Raw genomic sequence first — 17,840 nt, forward strand, 5'->3', positions numbered from 1 at the left:
ACTTACTGCAGATATCTTTAAAATTCAGAAAATTTGTAGAAAACCTGTACTCTATTTCAGCAAATGTCTTAGGCTTTTATATATTATCTTTAGTACAAATCTTGTTATATATGTTTATCGTGTCTGCATTATTATGTACAAAACCTTTCACTATTCCTAAACACAACTTAAAAATAAATAAATAACATGACAGAAAAATATTCGCATGCCTGTACAGAAAACAACTCACTCAGTACAACACTCAGTAAAACCTAACAGCTGTTTTACTTATAAAACTGCACACATCTGTATCTAACACCACTGATCAAGCAAAGTGTTGTGACACCAAATACTGACTGCGATTATATTAATTAATTTTTAGTGCTCTTTATAGAAATTTCGAAAACATATTTGCTTATGGCATTATTGTACGTACACATGACTTTCCACAGTACTACTTTATATAATATATAGAATATAAATAATATATATTTTTGTTAATCATCTCACCTCACTTGATAAATCTTAATATAAAACTGCTAAAAAAAAACATTTATATATTCTGCAAATTCTCCACCATTAAAGCTTAAGGTTTAAAAACTAAAAATCCACAGAAACATCATGCGGCAGAGTCGTAAAAATGTGAACATGAAGGAACCCAGCGTCCTTTAAAAGCTCTCTCTGTGATAATGCTGTGCAAATGGGTTACAGACTGCGAATTTCAATGGCAATGTATTCTGAATAAATTACACAAATGTCCAGCAATTTAGTTACTTTTTCCCCTCTCTTTATTCCCCTGGGAAAAGCCAGATGTGGAGGGGTTTTTGGGTGCTGCGGTCAACTGGGTTATGTTCGGAGTTGTGTGTGATTATAAAGCAGCTGCTACGCTGTAGACTTTATTAGCTGACATGACACTTCTCTACTTTCTAAGTAACGATATTATATCCAGCGTCAGAGTTAGTCCGTTTGTGCCATGCACGAAAAACTGACAAGTTTAATGAAGGAAAAGAAGTGCAGTCTGGGTAGAAACTGGGAAAGGCAAAAGGACAAGGTTTGGCCAAAAAAAAAAAAGAGAAGCCTTTAAATGTTCCTTTAAAAAACAGATTCACTTTCAAGGACGGCTAATTGGTGGCTGAATGCTTTCAATTTGAGAACGGTTCACGTGGTCGGTTCCAGGCCTCCCACCTCGACTACGGTTTCTTTACAGCGCTGTTCAAGACATTTACAAAGCTGTTGTCTTCGCTGTTTAACCCGGGTCTACTTCTTTTTAATTTGAGCGTTACTCTGGAATTGTTCTTTTTACACGATTAGATTAGATTAGATTCAACTTCATTGTCATTGTGCAAAGTACTGTACATGTACAGAGCCAATGAAATGCAATTAGAAACCAGAATGGTGAGCCAGAAGTGCATAAGTTGCCTATTTACAATGAATAAATTATAATAATATGTTTTATAATACTGTAAATAAAAGATGCAAACAGAAGATGCAATACGTGATAAAGTTGTGGTCTATTGGTCTTGCGTTCCTGGGAAGCTCTTCATGAGTTTAAGTTTCATCATGGTGTTCGAGTTTGAATCCACTCGACAATACTGATCATGCAAGAACTGTTAGCTGACCTTCATGTCTTAAAATAACAGCTGACTGTTGTTGTTACATAATTACTTAATTCCATATGTGTTATTGCATAGTAGAATGTAGGAAAATAACTCTCTAAACAAAAACAAAGAAATTTGCAAATGATCCCAAACTTTTAAACGGTAGTGTGTATATGTAATGTGGCCTAGACCCTGACCCAGCAAAGTATTTCACTGCAGAACACATCAGGTTTAAACTTAGTAGAACTGATCCTCTTTCCAGTAAAAAAAACACTAGTTGTGTAGTTTGATTTTATGTGAACTATTTAGCTGAAGGCATCTCATTGAACCAGAGACTATCTAAAGAGCGAGCTCAGACAGAGAGCAAAATTTTCTAGATTTTTCTAGACTTTTGTAGATTTTTCGATAAATTTATGCTCTCTGTTTTTGATTAGTGAACTAGTGACCAAAAACTATACAACAAATATATGTGACAAAAGAGTCTGTGGGACTAGTGAGAAGCTCACAAATGTGCATAGTTGCCTAGTGATGATGTGATTGACAGTGGACAGAGTGTATGCCCCCGTCTCTCAACCAGAGAGCACAACCTTCCGTTGGCTTGCAAATGGGTTTGGTAACACTGGGATTCAAACTTGTGATCACCTGACAATAGGGTGAAAGCGAATTTGTCGCACATCTCATATGTTCTGTACGTGATTATAGTTAAAAGTGGTAACGTGATGCACCAATACGAAACAAAACTACCACATTTCCAAATTTGATTCTGAATCAGTGGAATCTTCAGATTGTAGAAAAATGAAGGGTCTTCTCAAAACTTCATGAGAATTTGCCTCATGGTGCTGAAGATATCCGGGACATCAAAAATCAAAACTTAAATGGAAAAAAATTCAATTATGTGATCAACTCAAACCCTTTAAAAGGTTTAGCAATTTATAAGTTGTAAGTAAATTGTAATCGAAATTACATCCTTTTCTAAGTTCATTCAATGCATGATCAAGAAACATTAAGAATTTGGCAAAACGTTTGCAAATATGGGAAAGCCCCATAACCATTTGAAGAGTTTTATCTGTATTTTTAAACTAATAAGTAATAATTAAACAGACATTTGTAAGTGAGAACATTTATTAAAAGTTAAGTGAAACCTTTAGGGTTTAGTAATGAGCCCGTGTTCCATGTAGAATAATTAGTTATTCAATAAACCCTTGAAGAACATTTCAAGAACTCAATCTAAGGAAAAGTTTGTCTACATGATGACATCATTCATCACTCAGAGTGAAAACCGTGTTTCTTTTGGTTTTCCATTGTTTAATGAATTAAACCAAAAATGACAACTTAACTCGAGCTGACAACTTGAATTTGTTCTGAATTGTTTAAGGAGAACAGACAAGTTAATGCTTCTGTGCCTGGACTCATTCTTCAGTCTCCAAAACTGGGGATACTGGCTTACTGGAAAAATGGGTTTATTGTAATTTATTATGGTTGTTTTGAATGTTTAAACAAACCTCAAGAAAGTCAAGTGGATTTGTGATCTCAGACTGCATGTTCGGTATGCCTACATCAAGTTTCCATTTTTCTCATTTAAACACAATGCAATTAAGCGACAAGTACGAATAAACAACTGCCTATTTACAGAAAAAAGATTCAACATAGATGAACGAAATGGTCCTGTTTACCACCTGTTTAATAAAATGAATGACATTTCTTTAGGAATATGAGATCTAAAGTTTATCGTTCAATACTCAGAGCTCAGTTCAGAGAAAGAAAGCACAGCTATCGGCACTCATCTTGTTGTTCTTTTTTTGCCATATGGAAACGCTCATGGAGAGAATTAGTTAGGAATCAAACCAGCTTCTCGAGTCTTTTTATAACCATCACTGATTAGAGCAGCCAGGACTTCTGTCCTACACCTGTCTCTCAATCAGACTGACTTTAATCAAGTCACATTAATTTCCTTAATAGTTACAAAGTCACATGATTAGGTAGCAGACTAATGACTTTATATTCTTTTTTATGTGACTGATTGTTAAGATATTGTGTGAAATAGTTGTATTTGTATTTGGAGAGACTTAAACATGATAAGACTTCAACACATCTGCTCCAAAAGCCTCAGGGTCACTGTCACCACCCCAAGCAGATTATTTTCCCATAACACCACATCCTATAGTGTTTTGTACAGTGGACACTATGCATGATGGGAGCATCGCTTCATGTCCTTTTCTTCTTATCAGTCCTTTTTCCATCGCTCCAAAGTCCAGTGTTTATTCTCCCTCGCAAATTTACACTTTTTGTCTGATGGATCTCATTGTTTTAATGGACTCACAGTATAACGTTTAAACAAAGATTTCTACTGTGAAATTTCCTTGTTGATGCCAGAGCTCAGAGGAGAACAGCTGATAGAAACGCAACAGTAACTCTCATCTCACTACATCTTAGCTGTATGCTGAAGAGCATCTCTGAACGCAAAACATGTTGAACCTTGAAGCAGACGTGCTACAGAAGCTCAAGGCCACACCAGGTGCTGCTCCTGTCACTTCAGGATAGGAAACTCAGGCTACAGAACACATGGTGTCACCAAAACTGGACAATAAAAGATTGGAATAACGTTGTCTGGTTTGAGGAGTCTCGATTTTTGGTAGGGTCAGGATGTGGCCTAAACAACATTATGCATGGATTCATCTTGGCTGCTGGTGGTGTAATGGTGTGGCACACTTTGGGCCTTTTCGTACCAATTGAGTTTGGTTTAAATGCCACAGACGACCTGAGTATTGGTGCTGACCGTGTCCATCCATGCTGAGCATGTCTCAAAGCTAAAATATTTTCTTGAACTGGTTTCTTGAACATGACACTGAGGTCGCTGTTCCACAGCTTTCACAGTCACATGATCTCAATCTAATAGAGAACCTTTGGGTTCTGCTGGAAATCACAACAGTGCAGCCGACAAATCTGTAGCAACTGCTCTCATATCAATAAGGAGTCAAATCTATAATGTATATTTAAAACATTGATTGATGTTCAATCAATGCAATGAAGAATTAAGGCAGTTCTGAAAGCAAAAGTGTGTTCAACCCAGTACTAGCAAGGTGTACCTAATGAAGTCGTCAGCACGTGCACTGTAAAACGTAAAGTTCCAGCTTTGACACTGGCGGCTCCTTACATATCAACAACTACAGACATTTCTATGGATTATATTATTGTATTTTGTATTATTGGAGTTTCGCCGTGTAGCTGATGATATACACTCTAAAAATAATTACGGACTTGTGTAGCTTTTACATATTGATATGATGTCTATGACACAACAATGAATTAAGTTTAATTCTATTTTTATGATTTTAGCTTAAACCTCGTATTATTTTCTGATTTATTGTTTGTTAAATTTATATATTTGTCTTCAGTTTTTCATTGTAAACACAAGGAAATATCGGTACAAGCATGTTAATGTACAGTATAACGCAGTGATTTGAACTGCTCTTTTAGAAAACTAATCACCACCCTATGACTAATCAGATCTAATCAATTTGCTGCATTTTAAAAGAAATTAAACACCTGAGATTGTGCCATTATAGTCAAATAATCAACCTCAGGTGGTAACAGTAACTCTGCTCCATGACCCCGCCCTGTTGCTGATAATACAGTATTTCTATAACAGAATGACTCATCATGGGGTTTAGTTCAAATTCGGGATATAAAACTTCAGGGAGGAATCGAACAGCGGGTCAAACCGCACGCCACACACCGAGAGTTTCACTTTAATGGCTCACATGACCTTTGACTGAGAACGGATTTCTCTTCGGGTCATGAACATGCGTCTCCACAGATCTCGAGAAACTCAACCACCCAGTCGACGATCTGCTTCTCTCTCAGGCCAAGACGGGCTCTGGACTCAGAGTAACTCACTGGGATGGGAGTCGTGTTGCGTTTGGCTCAGCCCAGCGTTGCCGACCGACAATAGCCGCCCAAATTTACTCTATTTTCCTCTCACTCCACTTCTCCCCTCTTTTCTTTCATATATGATTAATGTTTTAAATTTCTTTTAGGGTTCATGGCTGTTTTTTCATGCTGTACATTAACCACAAACCCCAAAAGAACTGTTTCATTACTCAGAAATTCAGTGAAGCAGGCAGAACATGGGCAGAAAGACTGCATGTAGACATTGTACAGGCTGAAGAAAAGATTGTGTGTGTGCAGGATGTTTAAACGGGATCTTTTATGCAAAGTTCACTTCTTTTTTTTTTTTTGGTGGGTTCCCAGCATGTGTTTACAAATTTATTTATTTTTTTACAAAATACAAATTTAATGAAAAAAAAATATTACTTATTTTTCAGAATTTTAGCATTGGCTGGGGCTTAAAAATGAAAATTAGATTTTTCTTGCTTAATGTGACATAATCCTATAAGAAGAGCCCCTCCCCAGCCTCAGCGCTGCTGCTCACTAGAGGGGCGTGGCTCAGAAGTAGCTCGTTTACACAAACACTGAAATGGCATGTTTGGAAGAGGAGTGAAACAGAGGTAGTATGAAAGATGTATCAGCCGGAGCATTAACATACAAACACTATCTAAGGAGTAAAATCTATAATGCATATTTAAAACTGTTTTCTATTTAAAAAAGAATGAAGGCAGTTCTGAAAGCAAAAGTGTGTTCAACCAAATTCAAATTCAAATTTTATTTGTCACGTACACAGGCATACACAGTACGATATGCAGTGAAATGCTTTTTCGACTACCAGTAACCTTAAAATAAAAGCTTAAACATAAGAAATAAATATGAATAAAGGAAATACGGTAGAAAATAAAGTTAACTGGTAAAATATACTGTACAAGTAAAAATAAAGATATATTGCAGTAAAAGAAATATGGTGGAAAATTGAAATTAACTAGTAAAATATACTGTGCCAAGTAAAAAAATATACTGTACAAATAAGAACAAAATATATATAATATAGAAATATAAAAGAAGAAAATAGAAATTTGTCCATATAAGAAATGTAAAAATGGCTGAGGTGTGCAAATATGCATAAAGTGACTTCTTAAAGTGTCTTATTATTAAAGTGATTTGTGCAGTGGATAAAGTACTAGCAAGGTGGACCTAATGAAGTCTTCAGCACGTGTGCTGTAAAACTTAAAGTTCCAGCTTTGACACTGGCGGCTCCTTTATTTAAGTGGTGTGTCATCATTGTGTTTTTGTCTGTGTTTGTCATCGCTGTGAGTCACTGCTACCTCCATGTGAACCGGAACATGAAGATTCCTCTGTGGAACATCCGAGCAGAGTTACAGTCTCCGCACTCGCCACATGGCTTCAAGCTCTTTTTATTCTTCTTACAAGGTCACATAAAAGCTTTTTTGAAGGCCGTCTCCCCGCTGTCCTCTGTAAACCCCTGACCGTGTCTTGTGTGCTTCATTGCAAGAAGTTTCCAGTACTTTTTCAGTCCCTCACATCTGACCCGTTCACACTGATGTACGAGGGATGTTCGAGTCAAACCGGGACTTTTGATTGTACAGAATAACAGAACACGGTTCTGAGAGTAAAAACTCTCTTTATGTCTCTATATAATCATCTGATACACTGATGCACTTATCCCAGTGTTTCACTAGAGCTCGGACACCATCAAGAGAGAAAGTCTTTTCAGTACGCCAGTGTCATGATAGGACTGCCTGCTTCACGTCTGAAACACTGGCCTCCCAGGAACTCATTTAATGTAATAAATAAATAAAACATTGTAATAAAACATTTAAAAATAAATCATTTTTATAAATTTCCAAAGAATGAAATCAGATTCTTTATCATTTTTGTCTGTTTTTTGCCAAGCCTTCAGAAATAAAAATGTCTGATTCCCACACGAAAGACGTGCATGTAACGTTCATTAAGCTACAGGAATGTTACAACATACTGTAAGACATAAGGAGGAACAGACATAACGTAAACGAGTCATGAGCATCATCAGTGTCACACATCAACACCTGCATTGTGGAGAAGCACATAAAACAGATGTCTTAAAGATTCATATAGCAAACTAATTACACAATAGAAACCACCAAAACATGGTACTGGGGCTAGTATTGATCTCACCTAGGTGTAGTGTCCGTAACCTTTTCGAATTCAAATCTTTCAATGATCTTAATTGTCATTCAGGTGAAACTTGGCCAATTTAGATTTCAAATAAAAAGACATAAACCTGAAAAAGTTTATTTTTCTAAAATGCAAAATTGTTGAAATTGTTGAATTTGACATGGTTTTGGGGAAAAAATCCTTAATTTTGCACAGAATGCTTTAATTTAAACGTCATATGCTTCTAAAAACTTGCACCAATTTTAGTATAAATACTCAAATAAATATAAATAGTTAGCACATTTTCTGTATTATAAGTATTACATAAAAAATAAAATCAGCATCAATACAGTGTTTTGGCAACGAATAAAACAAATTGAGGTATATTTATAATTATGCCTTCTAATCGCTCTGCTGGTGACATTAGTGACAAAGTGACCAGTGATTTTTCACTCATAAATTTTCTACACAGAAGATATATAGTCTTTATACCAGCCGTTTCAGTTTCATTGTCCAACCCGTTTATATACTCTCTATATAGAAAGATTATTGATTGTTGGCATCACGGAAATTGTTAGTGTCTGTAGTGAGTACAGTTAGCTTGTTTTCACATTAATTACTAGGTACTATAGTTATTCATCAGACAGGCCACGCCCACAAAAGACAAAGTAAGTTGAATTTACAATTTATTTAAAAAACTCATCAACTCCAATAATAATAATAATAATAATAATAATAATAATAATAATAAACTGCAGATTGACGTCTGAGAGTTCACAGAGTCGAGATTCGTCGCTAACGCAGAGGCGTGCGGTATTCGGTCCGAGGTCCCAAGAGCGGTCGTCTCCCCGTCGCTGCGTTTGAGTGGATAAAAGCTCAGTGTGATCCCGCAGGTCAGACGCTGACCCCGGCACTGTTTTCACAGCCACTCACTTAATCCTCAGCTCCGATCTGGGAGGTTCGCATCGGCCTGGACAGCAGATTGACTCGCTGTTACCTTTCTGCCACAGGCCTCAGCCTTCACAGCAAGGTGCCCACTGTCATCGCTGTGACCTCTGACCTGGTCAGTGGACAACCCCAGGGGTCCTGAGGGTCTTATGACGCGGAGTTTAAAGGTCAAGAGCCAGGGATGCGCGCCTCACCTCGCTGCACATGGAGCGCCCGACTTGCGCTGGTTTATATTAATCATAAATACAAGATCGTTACCATAGTAACAGCTTGTTCGCTTAGACAGATTACATTTCTGGAAGGAGTCTCCAGTGTCAGCACTTTGTCGCGGTCAGGGGTGAAACTCTAATGTTAGGTGTTTTTTTTTCCTTTCTTTTTGTTTTTTTTAGTGGGATATAAAAAAGAATCAGGTCAGGGAGCATTCACAGACATTCTACCGACATTAAATGTATAAAATATATCATGTGCAATATTTCATTGTGTATATTTATAAAAATTGAGATACTCTGTACAATCCGATGTGAATTCTGGAAGTATTTTATTTTTTAAATGAATGTTAATCCATGCACAATTTGATGCTCTTTTCTTCTTACTCTTAGAGTAAATGATCCTCTGGTGTGGTGTGCTGGCGAGAGATCACATGACACACACAATCCAACACCTTGTAAAGATTCAGTTTTAAACAACTCTTGACAACGTAATATGCTGCGAGACTTCACGCAAATATGAAACCTTTTATTTTCCCCTGAAAGATGTTATGTGCGTAATCGACAGCATGCCCCCCCCCCCCCCTCAGGGGCCAGCCTCCACTGAGGCTTAGTTGAGAAATTGGAAACATCCAGATTTGTGATTTTTCAGCGTTAAGGCCTACAGGCTGTAATAACAACTGCTTCCAGACCATCAGAGAGGCAAAGAATAAAAAAAAAGGAAGGAAAAAAAAAAACACCAGCAGTTCAATAGAATAAACTCAAAACTTAAATGTGATCACTGTTATTAAGTATTTAACCTCAATACCATACAAGGTGTGAAGTGTTTCGAGTAAGCAGCGATGCTGAAAGCCCTGTGTTGGGTTTCAGCGCATGCTCTCTCCGTGACCTGTCTCTGACCAGCCGAGCATGATCTTCTTTAAGCAAATGTTTAATTGAATTAGGATTCATGCCTCGGGGCAGGAGGGCATGGAGGGGAGGGGCAGAAGGAAGACACAGAGCTTTATGATAAGGTTTCCCGGTGGTGGTCGGGGTGGTTGTAGGGCACGGGAAGGGCGATGGGAGGAAGTGAAAGTGTAGCCTGGAGGCGTATGAGAGAGAGCGCAGGTGGGTGAGAGAGCCTTCATAGACAGACAGACAGACAGACAGACAGACAGACAGATAAATACATGTATAGTTAGATAGAAGACATGGCAACTAACAGCATTCGAGATCATATCTGGTGAATTTATTCTCCTGAGTGTAGCTGTTTAAAGAATAACATGTCATATATTTTTATCCAGTTGTGGTTGCACTTATTGAGATATGTTATGACAGACAGCAGCTATAACGTAATATTCTGTGGTTCCTACAGGGTCTAACGCTGTGGAGTGTTGATTATAGACTAAGTCTTTATATGTAGTGACAGTGCAGGCTTTTGGACTCGACACTCCGCTGGATAATTGCTCGAGTCAGAAGAGCTTGTTGTCGTTTATTTGGAAAAAGAAACACGGTTGTAAAAGGCACTTGGAGGCAATCTCATTTTACATGGGTTTCCACATAAAAAAAAAAAACCTTCAAATGCGATGCCACAGGGCGACAGTGGCAGCGCCGCCGAAGCATAAAAGCCCAGGCCGAAAACGCCGCAGGGCTGTGACGTCTAAACGGCACGGGGTTATGCAGGAACGACGAGCCTGACGCCACATCGCACACTTTACAGAGTGTGGGGAAAGAAATAACATAACCACGAGCCAGGGACGCACAGTGGACACACACGCACACACTGACACACTCCCGAACCCTGTCAAGAACCCTGTAATCCAAGCAGGATCCTCGGCAAAACACAACAAGCTGCAAATTTTACGAACATCTTTGCTTGGCTTTTAATGGCAGTGTGGGCGTTTGTTATAAAACACTACTATTACGCTCTTCTCTCGATGGCACAAGCTCTGGCTTGTGGTTTGCAGCAGGGCTTTGGAGAGAGAATGTGGAGTTAAAAGGCGCTGCTTGACTCTGGAGACTCTGGTTATTTTGTTGGACATCAAGCTTTTGACTGGTGACTTGAAACGAACCACAAGCCGCTCCGGTCAGCCGCTGTGCCTGGAAATGACATCAGTTCTGTCCAGAGCAATTTCCAAGAACACTGGAGGAGCGCGGGGCGGTCAGCCGGGCTTCAGGTGCTCGACTGTTGAATCATCTTTGGAGCTTAAATAGGATGTGACACCGCTGTTTACTCTCATTATCTTCTGGTGAGCGTGTGTATTGTTTGGCCTGTGGAGTGTGTCCCTCTGTGGGATTGGGTCAACAATCTTTCTTTTCTCGTTGTTTAGAGTTGATTAAACCCTGTTCAGCTGCATGTTCTGTGGATAACTAACTACACTATGATGACCTTCCATAGCAATCTGATGCGACAGCGCGCTACTCCGCGTGGATTAACAGTGATCTGATAAAGCTGTGCTGTTTATCAAGTCTCTTGGTGTCTTTGTATGAAGACATAATCGGTATTTAGCAATAATGGAAAGTGAGAGGCTTCGGAGTAAAAAGAAGTCATGCGTAAGAACTATTTGTTCATGTCAGAAAAAAAAACATCTGTGTGATTAATAGAAAATCAATTAATAAGCCTGTTGGTCTTAGAAGTCAAAAACACAAATGAATAGCTGTCCTGAAGCAGCGCGTCCCCAGGTGTTTTACTCCTCTTACACCACGTTAAAACACAAACCCTTACAAATCTTTCATTTGTTAAAGAATAATGTTTATACTTTTTATCCATTTATAGTTACGTTCACTGTTATGGAACGTCCACAAGACAAGTTCTCACTCATGTTATGGCATCTATAAACATCATCAGCATCTCTTTTTTTCCCTCTCTTGAAGTTAATGCGACAAAACAAAGCAAAACACCACCGCTTGATGTAAAGACGTGAAGAAGTGTGAAGGTATCAGAAGATCTGGTTACAGTTTTCACAAAGCACTGACACTGGTGACTCCTTCCAGCAGTCTTGCATAAACATCTTGTAAACATCACCATATCAATGATTGGATACGATTTTGAATCGTTGAGCTTTTAGAACTAGTGCATTCATGTATACAAACCTTCTGGATCAGAGAAAACTAATCAACATAATCAATTATTATAACTGCTGATATTATCAGTGTCTTGTTGCATCAAGATTCCATATAAGATTATTGTTATATGGTAGAGCGAGCATCACAATCAACTCTCTCTCTCTCTGTCTCTCAGGTGCGACAAGCTTTGCATTGCTTTGTTTAATGGTTACCTATAAAAGACAGAAGCGTTAGTATTCATCCAAACTTTTCTCGTTTATCATACGTCCTCTCCCTACACGCTGGTCTTGTGGTTTTCGTGATTCAGTTTAAGATTATTAAATATAATTTTAACTTTTATACTCGAGAGGTCATGCAGATCTACAGGCCGAGACACAAGTGTATGTTGAAGTGCGAGTGTGATGAAGTTCTCACATCCAGTGTATCAGCTATTGTGACAGCGCTGACCTCTGGTGTCGAGGTCATTCCAGAGACGGGAAAGAAAGAAAGCCTGTCCCGTGCTTAACGCCTTGGAATGTCCTGTATCCCAGCGGAAAAGAAGCTCTTTCAAAATTCACTCCCTAATCAGAGTCATGTTCTTTATTTAATTTAGGAGGGCACTTGGGTGGAAGACAGTGTCTCCATTTTTTTTTCTTTTTTTATTCATTTCACAGAGCTGTACAAGAATCCATGCTTGGTGAACGTTATCTTCTTTACCGTACACGTCCTTTTTTTCCCCTTTTTTTCCTAAGGTTAAGGTTAAACAGATTTGAATTGCTTATTTACTGACATTTGTTAAAAATTAATTCAACAGCACCAGGTCAGTCTGCTTATTACGTCCTTCAGTTTCGCAAGATCTAAAAACATCCCTGGGTTGGACTCGAGCCGGAGCGCACCACCCCCGGATAATGCAGGTAGTCAGAAGCGAGCACGGGTCCGAACAAAGCTCTGTTCATGCAGTCAGAGAGGTGCAGGTGATTTCAATTACAGCTGGAAGCACTGTTTACCGGGTCTGAGGTCAAAGGTCATCAGCGAGGCGATCTCATCTTCAAAGTTGCTCACTTCTGCTGGAGGAAACACTGTCACTAATACATTATCTGCATTCATGATATTCATAAGAATAAAATGTAAAACACAGCACTGTCGAATCCTGCATTCTGATTGGTCGGAAAAAGTTGATTTGTTTTTCTGTAACAGTCGACCTGGCAGTAGTGCGGATGCGGATCGCTGATAAAAAAACAAGCATTTAAATTTATCGTTAAATTTATCGCAACTGCTCATTCGCAAAAAAAAACTCGTACGAAAGGAGTCTCCAGTGTCAGCGCTTTGTAACAGTCAGAATTAAAGCTGCAACTTTAAAACTTCTTTTTTTCTGATGATTTTCTTGGTGCCAAAAGATGACAAGCTGCATTTTGTTGTTTTGTAATTTCAGGCGTTCATCCCTCTCATTCCGCTTTATACACTGCACTTTTTAAGTTATATACGGTTTATATGCAGAACTTCAATTGGTAAAGTCAAATCCATCCTCTAACCTTTGACCCCTACGGCTTGCAGACTTCCTCTACTTGCCGCATTTGAAATCTCACAACACGTCTTAAACATTTCCAGAACTCTGTCAACAAATTAATCAGATTAACATGGACCTTGTAACACAAGAGGCAAGAAAAATCAATTAGTTTTAGTATGCGGGCTCTTCCTCTGGAGAGGCGGAAGGCGTTGTGCGGGTGGAGAGGCGGGAGGATGTCGGGGGTGGGATCACTGGGCCTGAAGGCAGCGGGACTTCCTGTAAACAAAAGAGAGCAGTGTGGAGATGTGGAGCGCCCGCAGGCTGACGCCGTAGTGTTAGAATAACAGACTGACACTCATATCGAAAGCTAGATCGGGTGAACTACGCATCATCTCTATATCACAGGCTTCTTGTTGTAAGGATTTACAACTTTAGAATGAATTTTGTTTCCTCTAAACGCAGATGTTTTTCTGCCCTGAGGGTCCAGTTAAACTGTTGACTGGCGTCAAGGCATGGAAATAATTCCTTTAGTAACTATTTATTTTAAGGAACTCATGTTTCGGGGTTAGCGGAGGTCATGTTCTTTGTTCATTCTTTATTATGAATTTAAATATATCTATGAACACTTGTATTGGTTAATAATTGGGGACCTGACGTCTAATCAAAGCATTTTTATGATCATTTTATAATAATGTGCAATTAATGCTTAATTGGGACACAAACTGATCACCTTAGTTCATGTTTTATTAGTGTATAATAGGCTATATTAGATCATATAATAGGTTAATATAATAGGTTATACCAGTAGATTTTATAAGCATTAAAGGACCTGCACTTTATACCTTTAAGAGGAATGGAAGTAGTTACTAATACCACAATACTTAGTACAATAAGTAAATTCTAAAGTAGAATTTAACTAATTAGAAGCTTAAAAGATTTCATGTCTTTTTGTAGTAAAATATTTTATTATTACAGTAAACCAGTAAAAACTGCAGCCACAAAACAAAGGGGACAATTGATTCATGTTTGTTGAAATTTAACACTATAGAACATGAAATAAACAGCATTTTAACATTATTTTAAATGAGCAAAATGTCCACTGCCTGGCCAAAAACAAGCCAAAAGAGGTTTCTATTTTAAAAGGGTCAAATTATTGTCCTGAATCAAGCAAAAAAAAAAAAAAAATGGTATGACCTATTATATTAACCTATTATAATATCTATTATGGCTTATTATACACTAATAAAACAACTAAGGAGATTTCTGAAATGAATTCTGCAGATCACTTAGACGCTTGGTGAAGTTTTTAAAAAAATTTACAACTCACAGGACTGGGACTAAACAGCTGTGTGTCCATAATGAAACCACTTGTTAGTGAGACTCATCAGTAAAAGGGCTCCAGTTTGTTAGGGATCATAAAGACTGGACTTTGGATCGATGGAGAAAGGTCATGTGACCTGATGAGTCCAGATCGAGCCTATTCCAGAGTGATGGGCGTGTCAGGGTGAGAAGGGAAGGACATGAAGCGATGCTCCCATCATGCATAGTGTCCACAAGCCTCTGGAGACAGAAGGGGGTTTTATGATCTGGGGTTGATCAGTTACTCAGGTCTAGACTCAGTAACGTTATGGGGCAATAAAATGAAGTCAGCTGAATGTACTGAATGACGAGGAATCATTTTCATACATGACTACTGTGTAATCAAAGCTAAAGATGGTCAAATGAAATCTTATAGCATGTGACTTTGGCCAGGGTGTTTATATGAAAAGTATAATATGAGAAGTTTTGTAGTATTAGTATTAGATATAGAATTTTGTTAATCATTCAGATGACTCATTTATGCTTAATAAGGGCAAAAATATGATTCAACTAGAAAAGTGACTCTTATTTTATTATTATTTCTGAGGTCATATGTTGCATCTGGTTTGGTTATTTTAATCACAACAGTTATCTCGATCTAAATCTGTGCATGCCCAATCCCAATGTACATCTTTAATTGAATGTATGTAAACACCTGCATATTAGACAGTGCAGGACATGTTTGTCTAAATGTTCGCAAACAAGGAAATGTCAAACGGCCCTCTGATGTTTTTACCCCATCAATTTATATGCATTAACTGTTTTATCCAGCAAAAACCCTCATCAGTTTACCTACTTACTGTAGATTCCACTGATATTATAATCTATTGTGGGCAAAAATGTGTGCTTAACCTTTATTATACAGATCAATGCAATACAGGACATTTACATACTGTATCCACAGTGTCTAGGTGATATGACTAGAATCATCAGTCTAAAGTTGTGTACAAATGAAAGATGCCAGGCTCAGTTAGTGTTCCATGTTATCTGATTGTGGAGTATACTTACATACAGTACTAACTGCTGAATGAGTTTAAAAGCATCTTTTTAAATAAAGGCAAGTCAAATGGAAACCTTAAATGTAACTGCAACACAACTGAGAATTTAATTAATTTTATCTAGTAATATTTTGCTATGAACAAGCTAGAGAACATCCCATAATTCATCAGGATTTCATCTGTCAAGCCTTTCACAGGGCCACACCAGCATCTTCTGGCCTCGTGCCGACCAGAACATGTGATTCGTGCTCCAAGGTAACGACCGTAACCCATTCGAGGGACAAAAGCCACACTCAGGCAGTGTGCTTTACTCTTTTATTTTCTGCTTTATATCCATGTGCTCTGGTTTTCTAACGCTAACTCAATTACAGCTAATCACTCAATTCAAATCACATGCGCCCGGCGAGTGAATAAGCCTGTCAGATACGCAGACGGAAAGCTATGCTGTTTTTTTCCCCTGTTGAGCATTTTTGTAGGAGAATGCAAGAAAGAAGAATTTCGGCTCATTGTCCCATATATAGCAACTGCATTGTTAGTGCTTGGCCATGTATAGCCTTTTAGTTTAGTGTCCCTTCGCCATAAAATGGTCTACTACTCTGTTTACCTGCTGGGACTGAAAGCTTTCTCCAGACCATAAACATGCTAAAGATGCATGTCCTGGATGCATTTGTTTAAAATGGCCGTTAAGGAGCTGGAATTTCACACCAAAACTATTATCTCGTGCCTCTTAATGGACTTAATGGACTCTGTTTCTTAAAGCTGGCTGCTAGATTTTAGAGCCATCATTTGGATGCGGGCGTTCGTCTCAGACTGACTTGCCAGGAGGGATTTTGGCTCGTTCGCTGAAGCTCTACCGGTTCCCATGTGCTTAGTGATTTAGCTTCAAGGAAAAAAAGATTCGATCTTCACACCTATAAATCTGTTTGAATCTGAATCAAAATGAAATACATTCTCTTGAGCAATCGGTTTTGGTTTGTTTGCTCAACAACATTTACAAAAAGCAAAAAGTGTTGAAATGTTAATGGAAAAAACCCAAATCCATTAATCATTCATTGTTAAAAACACAATGATGAGAAACATTACCTAGATATCATGAGAACAGCTTATCCATGGAGAGCATGGAGACGTGCTAAATGAATGATTAGTTGATTTTGTCCAACAGAACATTACTGACCTGGATTAAGCAAAGAAAACAAACAAACAAACAAACAAATTAGTGAAATTATTGTAGCTAGGTTGTAAACTCTCCAGCAAGGTAATAAAAGCTGGATGATGGTGCTGAACCGACAACTTCAGCTTCAACTTGGTTGTAAAAAATAATGAATGAGCGTGATCTGGGATCTGATAAAGAAACTAGAGCTATGATGAATGGTGAAAGTAAGAGCATTTCCACAGACATTTAATGTTGTTCTGGGAGCATGAAGAATCACTTTCACACCTGACTTGGACATCACATTGCATGATGTAATCAAGGATAAAACCTGCAAGGCAAAACACATGGCATGTTTAGTTTGCTTCCTACAGAGTCAGAGACATTCGTATTGAAAGCGGCTCAAGGCGACCGCTCACGGACCTGCTGTGTTCTCACCTACAGTACGTAAAGAACCCGGGCTGGTAATCAGACTATTTGTGCCATCTCAGAATTCCCTCAGCTTTCAAGCAGAAGTCTCTCTGGGGGTAAAAGTCAGAGTCAGAGAAAAGGAAATGAGGTCTGACATGTTGACTCAGGGTAGAAATCCCCCTGGACCCTGAACGGACAGCTATTAAAGTTTAATTGCTTTCCTCTTTAGGTGCTCGGTTCTCTCTGGGTTCTGCCGCGGCTTACAGTCACTGAGACGTGAACGTGTTACAGAGGAACGTCTGTAGCACCTGTCAGTAAAGGCTGGAACCGTTTGACTCTGAGATTACAGATAAAAAGAGGAACAATTATCGGTAACAAGCATTGAGTTGGTAAAGGATGACAGCAGCTTAACAGTTTCCATTCTTTACCCAACTTCCCGCTCTGTTTAAGGGGAAGAAAGGGCGATCGCGAGAGTGTCTGAGCTATGTTATGGATCCATTTGCATAATTCACTTTGATGGCCAGATATTAGGCCTCCGTCTTTACTCACATTTGTAGCTGAAGATTACAAAGGAACTATTTGCAGCGCCGTGCAGACTACCAGGAGGAGACTATC

This window comes from Clarias gariepinus, chromosome 15, assembly GCF_024256425.1.
Source record: "Clarias gariepinus isolate MV-2021 ecotype Netherlands chromosome 15, CGAR_prim_01v2, whole genome shotgun sequence".
Lineage (NCBI taxonomy): Eukaryota > Metazoa > Chordata > Actinopteri > Siluriformes > Clariidae > Clarias > Clarias gariepinus.